A 12,994-nucleotide genomic window follows, 5' to 3' on the forward strand; every position below is an offset into this window, starting at 1 on the left:
ATTTTAGCATTTTCTTTTGTAAGAGACTTAAGTGTAACACGCAAATGATATAACTCTGTAGACATGTCATTTATGGCATCATTACACTCAGCTTTAGATAAATGTGCAAGGTTTGTAGTAATTACCTGATTACTTGAAGAGCTTATTTCTGTCTCATCAGACTTGGCCATTAGGGCTAGATTGACATAGCTGACATCTTCATCTTCATCCAGACCATCTGCTGCCCAGTCATTTTCTTGTGTTATGAAAGGCCTTTCCTTTTGTTTGAGCAGCTCAAAGTATTTTTGCTTATAATCCACTGGCTCAAACTTTTTCTTACTGGAATCTGACTTCCTACACTCACCGGCAAAGTGCCCTGCCAAGCCACATTTGAAACATTTGAATTTTGATTTATCCACCATGTTTCTATTTGGCTTGGCTGCTCCAAAGTTCTTCTTGAACTTGAGCTTGACAAATCTCCTGGAAAGAAATTCTAGAAGTTCATCAATGTCTTCCATGTCATCTTGGCTCAAAGAATCTTCACTTTCTACTGCTAGCCCCTTGCCCTTGTTCTCACAGACCCTTGAAGTTGATTCAACAGCTTCCATCTTCACTTCCTTCTCCTTTTCGAGCTCAGCAACTAGTGCAATGGATCCTCCTTTCTTGTTTCCTCTCTCCATCCTTTCATCCTGCTCTATTTCAAGCTTATAGGTTTTCAAGATGCCATACAGTCTCTCCAAAGTAAACTTCTTATAATCTTGTGAGTTTCTTAATGAGACTGTCATTGGTTTCCATTCCTTTGGAAGTGATCTAAGGAATTTCAGATTGGAGTCTTTTGTCTGATAGACCCTTCCATGCAACTTTAGAGCATTTAGTAGTTTTTGAAACCTACTAAAAATGTCAGTAAGAGACTCACTTTCTTCATTGTGAAAATGCTCATATTGCTGAATCAAGAGCTGCATCTTATTTTCTCTAACTTGCTCAGTGCCATCACAGATTATTTGTATTGTATCCCAAACATCCTTGGCAGTTTTGCAGTTGATAATGTTGTCAAACATATATACATCAACTCCATTAAACAGGATTTTCATGGCCTTTTTATCCTTCCTGACTTGTTCAATGCCAGGATCAGACCATTCATGCATTGGCTTGGGGATTGATGGCTCGTTTCCTGTTGCTGCTCTCATTGGAACATGAGGGCCTCTTTTTATGCAATCAACACAGGCCTCATCTTGAGAAAGCAAATGAAGATGCATCTTTACCTTCCAATGATGGTAATTATCTTTAACCGGAAAAGGGATCTTGACTCCAACATCCTTGTAATAACCCCAAAATTTGGGACTTTTTGTAACCCTTATGAATAGTGATTTTGCTGATTATGCTGAATAAGAAAACTTTTCATACCACACTTTGTAGGTGTTCTTTTATTGTTATTCTGAGATCTTATTAGTACTCTATATGGTATATAAGTGTATCTAAAGATCGTCAGAATCCAAATTCGAACACTTTGATTTTTCCCGAAAATCCACCAGATATCGAAAGAATTGAGTATAAGGTAACAGGATAAAAAGGATTTTAATTCAAGGATTATAAGAGAAGATCATAAAAGGAGTATAATGTATTGAGAAGGGTTAAGGAAACCTAAGTAATAAGATCCCGGGTATGATCCCTCAAACGATAAACGAGAACGAAAGTTAAGCGAACCATATAACAGATCAGCGATCATTAGCCAAGTAATTAGGAGCTAATCAAAGAGGTTAGTGATGATGATGTCACCACACCAACAAGAAGAGGACAAGTGTGGGTGGATGACATGGGAGGATGACATAAGCATGACCAAAAAGGAAGGAAGGTTGGTTGATATAAACCACACAAAAATTCACCATGGTTAAAAGGTAATAAATCAAAACAAAAATGGATCAACCAAGCCAAACAAATCAAAAATACAAAAAACACAATTTGACTCCCATTTTTTTCAAGAAGCTCTCGGCTTCTTTCTTAAGAAATGGGAAGTCCAAGCTCCTCCACTTGCTAATTTGCAAGGTAATTATCCTAGCTTCTCCTAGTTAAGTTACATACTTCCTAGGAATATTTGCTTCAAAATCCTTTCCTAGCATTTCCTATAAATCATTCAAGAAGATGGTGAATAGTACTTTTTTAAAATTAATTTTTGTGTTCTTGATTTCTTTGAAAGATCAAGCTTGTAGGAGGTTAGATCAAGGCTTCTTAAGGCTTCCTAGCTACTCTAATCACTCCAAGGAAGGTATAACCCCTCCAAACCCTAACTTTACTTTGATCATTAGGTTTGTTTTTGTTTGTTATGGTTCATGAGAGGCATGGTTGTTGTGTATTTAGAGATTGGTTGGTTTTGTGATGTTTTTGGAATGGTAAATCTTGGTAATTAGTTAATGAACTTAAGTAAGCTTTTAGTTCATGATTGAGAAGTAGTATAAAGTGGAAACCTTGAGATGTTGAGGCTGTTGTAGTAGTATATGGATGAAGTTTGGTTGTAACAATGATTTTGGGTTGATTGTGGATTGAATTGGAGTAGTATAAAATTTGGTAATCGCGTAAACATAGTCATCGTAATGCCCGATTTACTTTAGACTGTTTTTATTCTTAACATCAGGACCCGTGAACTCACTGTTAGGTTTTGACCATTTCCATTATTAGATAGTTCATGTTACGAGCTTCGTTTTGATATGTGGTTCGTTTCAATCCAATGTACGGTTTAGGAGAAACGACCGTTTTAAGTAATGGCGCTTCGCGACCGAACCATTACCCCTCGCCTTACTTTGAAACCTTGGTTAAGGACTTTAAATGACTAATTGGGGTATGAAACAATTATGTTAAGTGGATTAGGCAGTTGGTAAGGTACTCGCGAAAGAATCGCCTTAAAACTCTTAATGGTTAATTTATTAAAAATGGTGGAGCCGAGGGTATTCGAGCGACTTAAGTGAATTGTTAAGCGTGAAAGCGAACGTTAGGGGTCTAATTGGTTAAAGTCTAGTTTCTTAAGCGACCGGGGATTAATTCCGGCTTATGTTGTTGTTCATAGGTTACCGGACCCACTCTAAGCTTAAGTCTACCCCAGAGCACTCAGGCAAGTTTTCTACCCGTTATACTATTGTTGTGATGTATATATGTATATGCATTATCTTGTGATAAGTGCATGATTGTTATTAGCAAATCTTGCGATATATTGGAGCATGTGATATGATATTTATATGCATGCTTGTTTCGTAATCTTGATATCTAATTGCTGATCAATGCTTATAAGTTGCATAATACCGATGCTAGAGATAAGCAGTAGTTGTGTATACCCTTAGTATAGGGGACCCAAAGGTGACCATATTGCTAAACCGGAAGTCGATGTTCCCGAGTATAATATATATATATATATATATATATATATAGTTTTCAAAACTATTAATCGAATAAGGTTTATTCGATAACTTTATTTTAATTATTGAATATTAGTTTGAATATTCATTCGAGGACTTATGACTCCGTTTATTTTATTTAATGAATATTATTTTGAATATTCATTCGAGGACTTATGACTCCGTTTATTTTATTTAATAAATATTATTTTGAATATTCATTCGAGGACTTATGACTCCGTTTATTTTATTTAATAAATATTATTTTGAATATTTATTCGAGGACTTATGACTCTGCTTATTTATTAAATAATATTCTTTATTTTATTAAAGAATAATGTTTCGATAATCAAACTCATTTTCGATTATTCCAATAAAGATCGTACTTTCGTATAAGTATATCTTTGGTTATTTATTATTCATTTCAAGTATGAGTTTTAAAACTTTTACTTCAATTATTTTTATAAGGATTATCCTTATGGGAATATTATTTAAATAATAATATTCAGATATTTTCTAATATTTATTTCATTAAATCAGCATTACTCCAAACATTCTTAAAAATGTTTTCGAGTCTTCAAAATGATTTTAAAAGTTAGAGCGGATCCCAAAAACCCGTTTCCAGATTTAAGATCTTCCTTTCGAAGGAGACTTGAATATTCGCTCAAAAATCTTAGGGATCTGGCTCTGTGGTGTATTTTATATTCGCAACGAGGTTGCTGTTTTGAGAAGACAATTTGATTACTTGCCCAATGTTCGGGAAGTAAGTCCATCTAATTGAGTCGGCATAAGCGACAGGCCGGGGTACGGTCTATGAAGGTGTAAGAGGCTGGGTGGCAGTCCATCCAAGCGTGAGTGGCCGGGTAACGGTCTAGCACGAGGTCCTAATACGGCCTAGGTGATGACCGACGAGGAATTCATCCATCTACAGTAGAAAAGGTTACTTATTGGTATCTTTGCCTGATCAGCAAGATATCGGGTTTATGCCAAAATTCTTTTCTTTCCAAAATTCATTGGATATTGCAACTCTGTTCATACTTTACATGACAGAGGTTTTTAGGAAATGTATGAGAGATATATATATGGATATATATATATCGGGACTTAATGAAGTATCTCGTAATTTTATTTCATTCAATAATATTTCAAAGATTGAATCTATTTAAGTCTTATCTTGTATTTTCATCTATGTGATGAACTTTTGAAACTGATTATAACTTGAACGGTGGTAGTTCAAGTAGTATTCGGAAAAGATATAAGTATATTGGAGTATCTTGTAACTTCATCTTTTCAACTTATATCTGGTTAATGATTATCTTATGCATAACAAAGATTTTCACAAAAACGTTGAGACAAGGTTATATATATGAGATCACCTTGCAACGATATTTTTATACAGTTATAAACTGGAACTCTGTGTACATTATACATGTCAGAGGATTTCAAAGATTTTGAGTAGTATATATGTATATATATACTAAATATTTTGCGACTTGTCGTGTTAAGATATCAACTTGGTTCATTTCTTCTTGACCAAGACGTTCATGAGTACTATGAGAATGCTCATATATTGTTAATTATTATACATATTATTTCGGTGGGCTTGTTGCTCACCCTTGCTTACTTCTTTCATCACACAACAATAGATAAACAAGATGAACATGACCAAGCTCCCAATTCGTGAGCGGATAGGAAACGTTCCGCAGTTTCCTGTAGGCGTTGATGCCGTTGTAGCTGAGGTAGGAACTACCTGTAGGCTAGGCTTTCAACTTTTGTTGTGCCAGACTTATGTATATTTATGAATTTTAATAATGGCAAAAAATATGTAAATTATTCAGAAACCCTTTTTATGGTGAAATGGTTTATAATTGTGGAATAAAATGACTCGTGTTATTTTTGGATATTCATCTCTGAGACTATAACTTGTGGTGTGTGTGTATATTGTGGGGTCACAGTACGCAGTAGATGATTATTTATTAAGCATTAGGTGTTATTAAGGGAAATGGAACTCGTGACAACCTGGATCCCCGACCCCGAATTTGGGGGTGTTACAGAAATGGTATCAGAGCTAAGCGTTATAAACCTCAGAGATGAAGTGACGTTAAAATAATAAGTTCACTAAGATAAATAAGAACTCTTGCCAAGTTCATAGTCGGACTACCTAACGTAGTACTGACAGTTAAAACCCTTATGGGAACCCTTATAAATATCGTGATAAAAGCATAGTTCATTATCGTATATGGTAGCGGGACTCCGAACCCTGAGGTTGAGGAGAAACAACGCGATGATGTTTTATTAATTATTGGAGATCAGATTGTAGATTCGATAGAGCGTCCTAACACGGGACCGGATGATGTTCATATTGAGGATGTAGCGGTTAAAGATGTTGTCCTAGAAGGGATTATTGCTGAGAAGGATTCCGTGGAGGATCCTGACAAGAATGAATAAAGGACCACTGAGGAATTGATGACCATGGTCAGGGCGACTACCAGAGGTAGGATTGGCTGGTCACTACCGGAGGTTCGTTCAAGTTTGTAAAGATAGTAGCCCTTTAACACGGCTTACTCGTAAGACTGAGAAGTTCGAATGGACAGAGAAATGCGAGAACAACTTTTAAGAACTAAAGCAAAGGTTGGTGGCGGCTACTATATTGGCGTTACCGGATGGAAAAGGAGATTTTGTGATGTGTAATGACGCTTCGCATGAAGAAGTAGGGTGCTTCTTATACAGCACAGCAAGGTAATCGCGTACGCGTCAAGACAATTAAGGTAATATAAAATTCGATGTCCCCACCCATGAGCTTGGGCTCGGGGCAATAGTTTTGCCCTAAAGATTGGAGGCACTACTTGTATGGAGAGAAGTGCGAGATTTACACAAGCCATAAGTGCTCTAGTGCATTTTTATGCAGAAAGAGCTCAACATGCGCCAGAGGAGGTGGATAGAGCTAATCGAGGATAACGATTATGAGATTCTTTATCATCCAGGGAAAGCCAAAATGGTGGCTAATGCCCATAGTATAAAAGAGAGACTCAAATGAAACTGTCTTTGGGAGAGTTGATAAGAGATTTTGAGAAAATGGAAATAGAAGTGAAGGTAACCGGGGCCGGTACCGAAAAGCTGTTTGAGATTGCAATACAGCCCGAATTATTGGAAAAGAACATATTGTGCCAGAAAAAGTGATAAATGAAGGAAGAGAGCCAACAAATAGATAAGAGATTAATACCGAGAAAGATGATAAGGGAATAATGAGGTATTCCTACAGAATTTGGGTTCCAGATGTTCAAGAGCTTAAAGATGAGATCTTAGATGAAAGCTAGCTTGAGGAATAAGATTTAGAGCAAACCCTGAACGTGATAGTCAGGGAGGTCGCCATCAAGATAGAAGGAACCCATAACATAATGAAGTGGAAAATTAGGATTTAAAATATGTAGGATGACCCCGATTATGGGGAGGCGGAGGGAACGTTCAGACTAAGGAAACAGAAGTCGAGTAAGATAAGGAAACCTGAGACGGTACTCCTATACAGAAATTCATGGACCTGTCTAAACAGAACTTATACTCTTTTCCCAACCACCACCTTGAGGAAACAATGCGGTAGGAAATCCTTTCATGACCTTTAAGTCGCTAAGCTCTCAGAGTTCCAAGGAACCGGTTGACCCAGTCGAGGCAAGAGCTTGGCTAAAGGAAATATAGGAATCATTTGAGATTCTAAATGATTGACGAAGCGCAAAAGACTATTTTTGTCACTTACCTTCAAAAGAGAGAGGCCACCCATTGGTGAAAGGCCAAGAAAGGCACGGAGCCAGAGGTTATAATAAACTGATTAAAGTTCAGACAATTGTTTTCGGGAAAGTAATTCCCAAGGTTATGGAGATAGTGTAAAAGCTTTAGAGCCAAAACAAAGGCGGACGAGTATGATAAATTATGAATCTAAGATTGTAAAAGTTGTCAAGATTCGTTCTGATGACAAGAATCCCAGAACAACGTGATCTTTGAAGTCAATGATTAGTGGGTTCGTGAAATGATTGTAAGAGAGAGGTAAATAAAAAGAAATTGAAGTGGAAAGAAATATAAAGGCAATAAAGTTTGAGGAATGATAAGGGAGTTGGGTATGAGGAAACCCTAAAGACTCGTTGTTAGGGCGGAAACACGCGCTAATATTCACGCAAGTATACGCGTTCGCAAGTAATATAGAATACTATCTAGTTCGTTCCCACAGAGACTCAGACTAATTATTGTTTAATAAAACTCACGCACCAATGTATGATTACTTTTCAATATTAAGACACTAACACTTAGAATTGTTGACTAAATATTAACTACAATTAACTACTTAATTAATCACTTAATTAACACTTCGATTAATCAATATTAAAACACTCATGAGATCACAACTTCATTACTACTTCCTTCAATAGTTATTGTTATTACCTTTAGCATGTGACAGTGATGATATTAATCGAATAACATGAAACTGATAAAAGCGAACTTTCATTGTACTAATACCATTCTACCAAGCATCCACAAATTAGATAAAAGTTGAATAGGCATCAATTATGTTGAGTTCCTATATGTCTACAGAAATTGACAACACAATGATTTAAGCACAAGTTATTCCTTTTGATTACACAGGGCGAATAAAACTGTTAGAGTTACCCACTAATCATGCACATCATACATGAACCTATGCTAGCATGGCAAGTTCTAAATCTCAAGATCCACCGTCGCTTCACAAGAGATTAACACCCTATCTTATATGTTCACGACGCACATAAGACGAATACGCACAACCAATACTAGATATCATACAATCATCACATAATAACTTATTAAACAATTAGCTAAGGAATTCCATAGTAAATCCGTTGCGACCCCATGATCACGATTAGCCCATAATAGCACTTATCGTCATCATGGGTTCATATGAAATCATGATAAACAAACACAAGAAAATAATAACTAAACTAATTATATTAAACCAGAGTACGTCACAAGAGTAAATAGGTTCAAAGTAAGAAAACTAGCATCCAACGTTACAACGAAATAAGAATCACAAGAAAATATGCTTCCTCTTCGTTGTTGTGTGCTAAAACGGTCTTCTTCCTTATCTCCTTCGCTCCTTGCTTAATACCACGATCCTCTCTCTTGAAAATGTCTCTAAATCTACTTATATAATAGTCCCATAAAACTTAGATTACATAGAAGTTGGAAGCCAAATAGAAGTAGAAGTCTAAAAATAATTATTTAATTTCCCGACCCTGCGCGGCCGCTCAGCATAGCTGAGCGGGCGCTCAGCTTTCTGTGCGGCCGCTCAGCATAGCTGAGCGGGCGCTCAGGACCCTACTGGATTTTTCCTGAGTTTGCTCTGTTTCTTCACCGTAATCTGCCCCTTTCTTTCCTCTCGCAATGGTGAACACATGCCAAGGCTTATTCTTGATGATTACTCCTCCGAAATGCAACTAATACCCTGAAATGCATAAACACTAGAAAAACGCATCAAATACACAAAATACTTGATTTCAAGACACCAATTTAAGCCATTTTAAGATGTTCTAAGTGGTATAAAATGCCACTTATCACACCCCCAAACTTAAATCGATGCTTGTCCTCAAGCGTCACAGACTCAAAAACAAATAAAAAACATGCATGAATGCAATCTATATGAAAATGCAGCGATCCCCCTTACTATGAATAAACCAACCAAATTGCAACATCTCAACAAATGCAGTTAGGCGACTAAAGATCAATAAACTCATGCAAACGAACATACAGCCAGAAACGTGGTGTGTGCAGATGCTTAACAGATATGCTTCGGAACTAGACCAGTTATTATGACTCAACCATTATCAAGGCAATCACATGATTATACAAAGAATAAAAATTCTAGGCACAAAGTGACATATAACACTACAAGAATTTTGGAGCTTATTACGGAATCATGCTTTTTATTCACGACAACAATGCTTATTTGACCGTGTAATGAGTGAGGTCCACAAAAGACTTATACAATGGTATCCATGTAACGAGCGTTAGGTTAGCGGATCCCAGACTCTAAAATCCTTACGTCACTAGGCACAAAGTCCCTTAAGAACTTAATAACTCGAATACCAAAGAGCCCACTCGTGATCAATTATGCATAAACACAATTTTTTTTCTTTTTTCTTTCTTTTTTTCTTCTTTTTTTTTAAAATTTCTGAGCAAGTGCGTTTCGCTCCATCTTGCTCAACCCTAGACTACTCGCATAACATGCGAGCCGGCTACTAGCCATTTGACGCCTAGCCACAACTAGCAACAAATTCCATTTTTACTCCATTTTTTTCTTTTTCATGCCTTTAGCACTAAGAACCTATTATCGAATTCTAAGCATAATAAATAGATTAACCTCGAAAACAATCAGATCATAACAACAATCTAGCCCTTAAGCATTCTCTAAGACTTAGTGAAAATACAAGTTCTTCTAGCATGCATATCAACCTACACGACTCAATATCACTTTAATACTATCACTACACTCGCATCAACATCACATTTCAGTCGATAAATCATCGTAAAAGGGATCATGGTATATGCATGAGCTACATGACATGATAAACAAATAAAGCTATAAATAAATAAATAAAAAACTATATGGCAAAAATTATGCAACTATGGCAAAAATTATGCAACTATATGACACACACAAAATATTCCTTAACTACCACCCCCAAACTTAAAATCTTCACTGTCCCCAGTGAAGGTAGTAGAAAGGAACATAGGGTATACCTACTCGGAGTCATCATCATCATCACCCTCAGTGGGTGGAGTATCAGGCGGCGGGTATGCAGAGTCCTCACCAAAAACTGGCCACTGGATATCAGCTCCAAGGCCCCGAAAAGCAGTTCCTAACGCAAGGGTGAGCTCCTGAGCAAACCTGCTCTGCGTCTCGTACATGACATCCATCCGCCGTGAAAGCCTCCTATACTGGGTATTAGCCATCCCAGCACCCTCCTAAGCTCTCGAAGAACCAACCTCATCACGCCTAGGCCTAGCCATAATAGCACCTCGTGCTGGACGCCCTCCTGGAAGATGATAACCCAGCCCATGCTCCTCGGGCTCACCACCGGTCCACTCCTGCATCCCATTCAGAGTCCCAGAATCAATCGGAGCGGTCGGCAACTGCAACTGCTCATGAGCCGGCCAGTTCACTCCCACTGCTCGGCAAAGCTTCGTGACCGTGGATGCATAAGGGATGTTCATATGCTTAGCTCCCCTCAAAAAATTCAGAATTCCTTGGTAGATAAACTCACCAAGGTCCACATAGTACTCCTCATTAAGAATTCCCCATAACAACTGTGCTCTCTCAACTGTGACCTCGTGTGCATGCGAAGAAGGCAAAATATTAGCACAAATAAATGCGTTCCATGCACGGGCATACCTGTTCATAGCGATCTCCGGGAAGTGACGATACTCATTAGTGCCGGTCTTGAAGGTCCAAACCGTGCCCGGCCTACAGAGAGTAGCACAAATCAAATCCAAGTCAAAATCCTCAGCAGTCTTCTCATTTCAGTTCTCCTCCTCGGGCTTCCTCTCTCGCTGCCCAATCACACGGCGAATCGCCGCTGGGTGATAATCAACCGTCAGCCCTCGGACCACAGAATACCCATTCTTCTCGGCCTTCGTGTTCGCATAGAACTCGCGAACCACGCTCATCGGCACTGCTTCGGGCGACTCACAAAAAGCTATCCACCCCTTCTCTGCAATCATGGGTAGCAACTCACCATCCCTCCCCGATGGTAAAAACCCTCTCTCCTTCAAAATTGGCTTCCCAAAAAAGCCTCGTGTACTCCTCCTCTGCAGCTCTGTCATTCAACCGAGGCCTTGCAGCAGTACCCCTCGATGAATCAGCAGTAGGGACTGTGCTGCTGCTATCAATAGTTCGTGCTCTCTTGGGTGCCATTGAATCTTGAATAAAAGTGTTTAAGAACTGATTTTTTGTGTTTGGGAGAGAGTTTAAGTGTAGAAGTTTGTGGGGGATATGTAGGATAGGTGTATGTATATATAGGATGTGAATTAGGTTAAAACTAGATTATGAGTGGGGTTGAGGGATAAAATGATGGGGTAGTAGGAACAAATCGTGGGTTTATGGGCTAAAATTGGTTTTTTTATTTTTCTGATTTTTTTGATTTTTTTTCTGAACTTAAAATTTTTTCTAACAGTCGACCCTTGAGCGGTCGCTCAGCAGAGCTGAGCGGTCGCTCAGGGGGTCACTGGAAAAAAAAATTTCAGTCCCGTTTTTCTGATTTTTTTGTGTTTTTGAATAGGTTATTAACTTCTAAGGGTTCCTGTAACAACAAATCATGGGTTGCCTCCCATGCAGCGCTTCTTTTTTGTCATTAGCTTGCCGTTACGTACCTTTCTCAAGTAGTCAATAAAATGGCACTAACCACTTCTTGGTTTGCCATGTCCCCATAGTAGTGCTTCAACCGCTGACCATTAACCTTGAATGCTTGGTCCGGATCATTCTCAAAAATTTCCACCGCTCCATGTGGAAACACGGTTTTGACAATAAAAGGTCTAGACAACCTTGATTTCAACTTCCCTGGAAAAAGTCGGAGACAAGAGTTGAATAAGAGAACTTGTTGCCCCAACATGAATAACTTAGGATGTAGCTTCCTATCGTGCCACCTCTTCACCTTTTCCTTGTACATTTTGTTATTCTCGTACGCTTGAAGTCAGAATTCATCAAGTTCATTGAGCTGAAGCATTCTTTTCTTACCAGCTGCATCTAAATCCAGGTTCAACTTTTTCAATGCCCAGTAGGCCTTATGCTCAAGCTCCGCAAGTAAATGACATCCCTTACCGTACACCAATTGAAACGGGGACATACCAAGTGGAGTTTTGTATGCTGTTCTGTAAGCCCAAACAGCTTCATCGAGCTTTAAGGACCAATCCTTCCTTGACGGACAAACAACCTTTTCTAGAATACGCTTGATCTCTCTGTTAGACACTTTCGCTTGACCATTTGTTTGCGGATGATAGGCAGTAGCAACTCGATGATTCACATTATAACGCTGCATCATAGAAGTGAACTTACAGTTGCAGAAATGCGACCCTTCATCACTTATGATTACCCGAGGTGTTCCAAACCTTGTGAAAATCTGCTTATGAAGAAAATTCAGCACTGCCTTTGCATCATTTGTCGGTAAAGCTTTGACTTCTACCCATTTTGAGATATAATCGACTGTCAGTAAGATGTACTGATTATTGCAGACGAGACAAAAGGCCCCATGAAATCGATTCCCCAAACATCAAAGACCTCGACTTCAAGCATCACATTTAACGGCATCTCATCCTTTCTCTTCAAATTTCCCACTCTTTGGCAACGATCACACCTTAAAACAAACTGATGAGCATCCTTAAACAAAGTAGCCCAGAAAAAACCTGCTTGCCGAATACGAGCTGCCGTCTTCTCACCACCATAGTGTCCACCATAAACTGTGGAGTGGCAGTCTCGTAATATCCCTTCCATCTCACAGAACGGGATACATCTCCTGATGATCTGGTCAGCTCCCTGTCTAAACAAATATGGTTCATCCCACATATACCACTTCACCTTATGCAGAAACTTCTTCTTTTGAGCGGAGGTCAAATTA

This window comes from Apium graveolens, chromosome 7 (genome assembly GCF_009905375.1).
Source record: "Apium graveolens cultivar Ventura chromosome 7, ASM990537v1, whole genome shotgun sequence".
NCBI lineage: Eukaryota > Viridiplantae > Streptophyta > Magnoliopsida > Apiales > Apiaceae > Apium > Apium graveolens.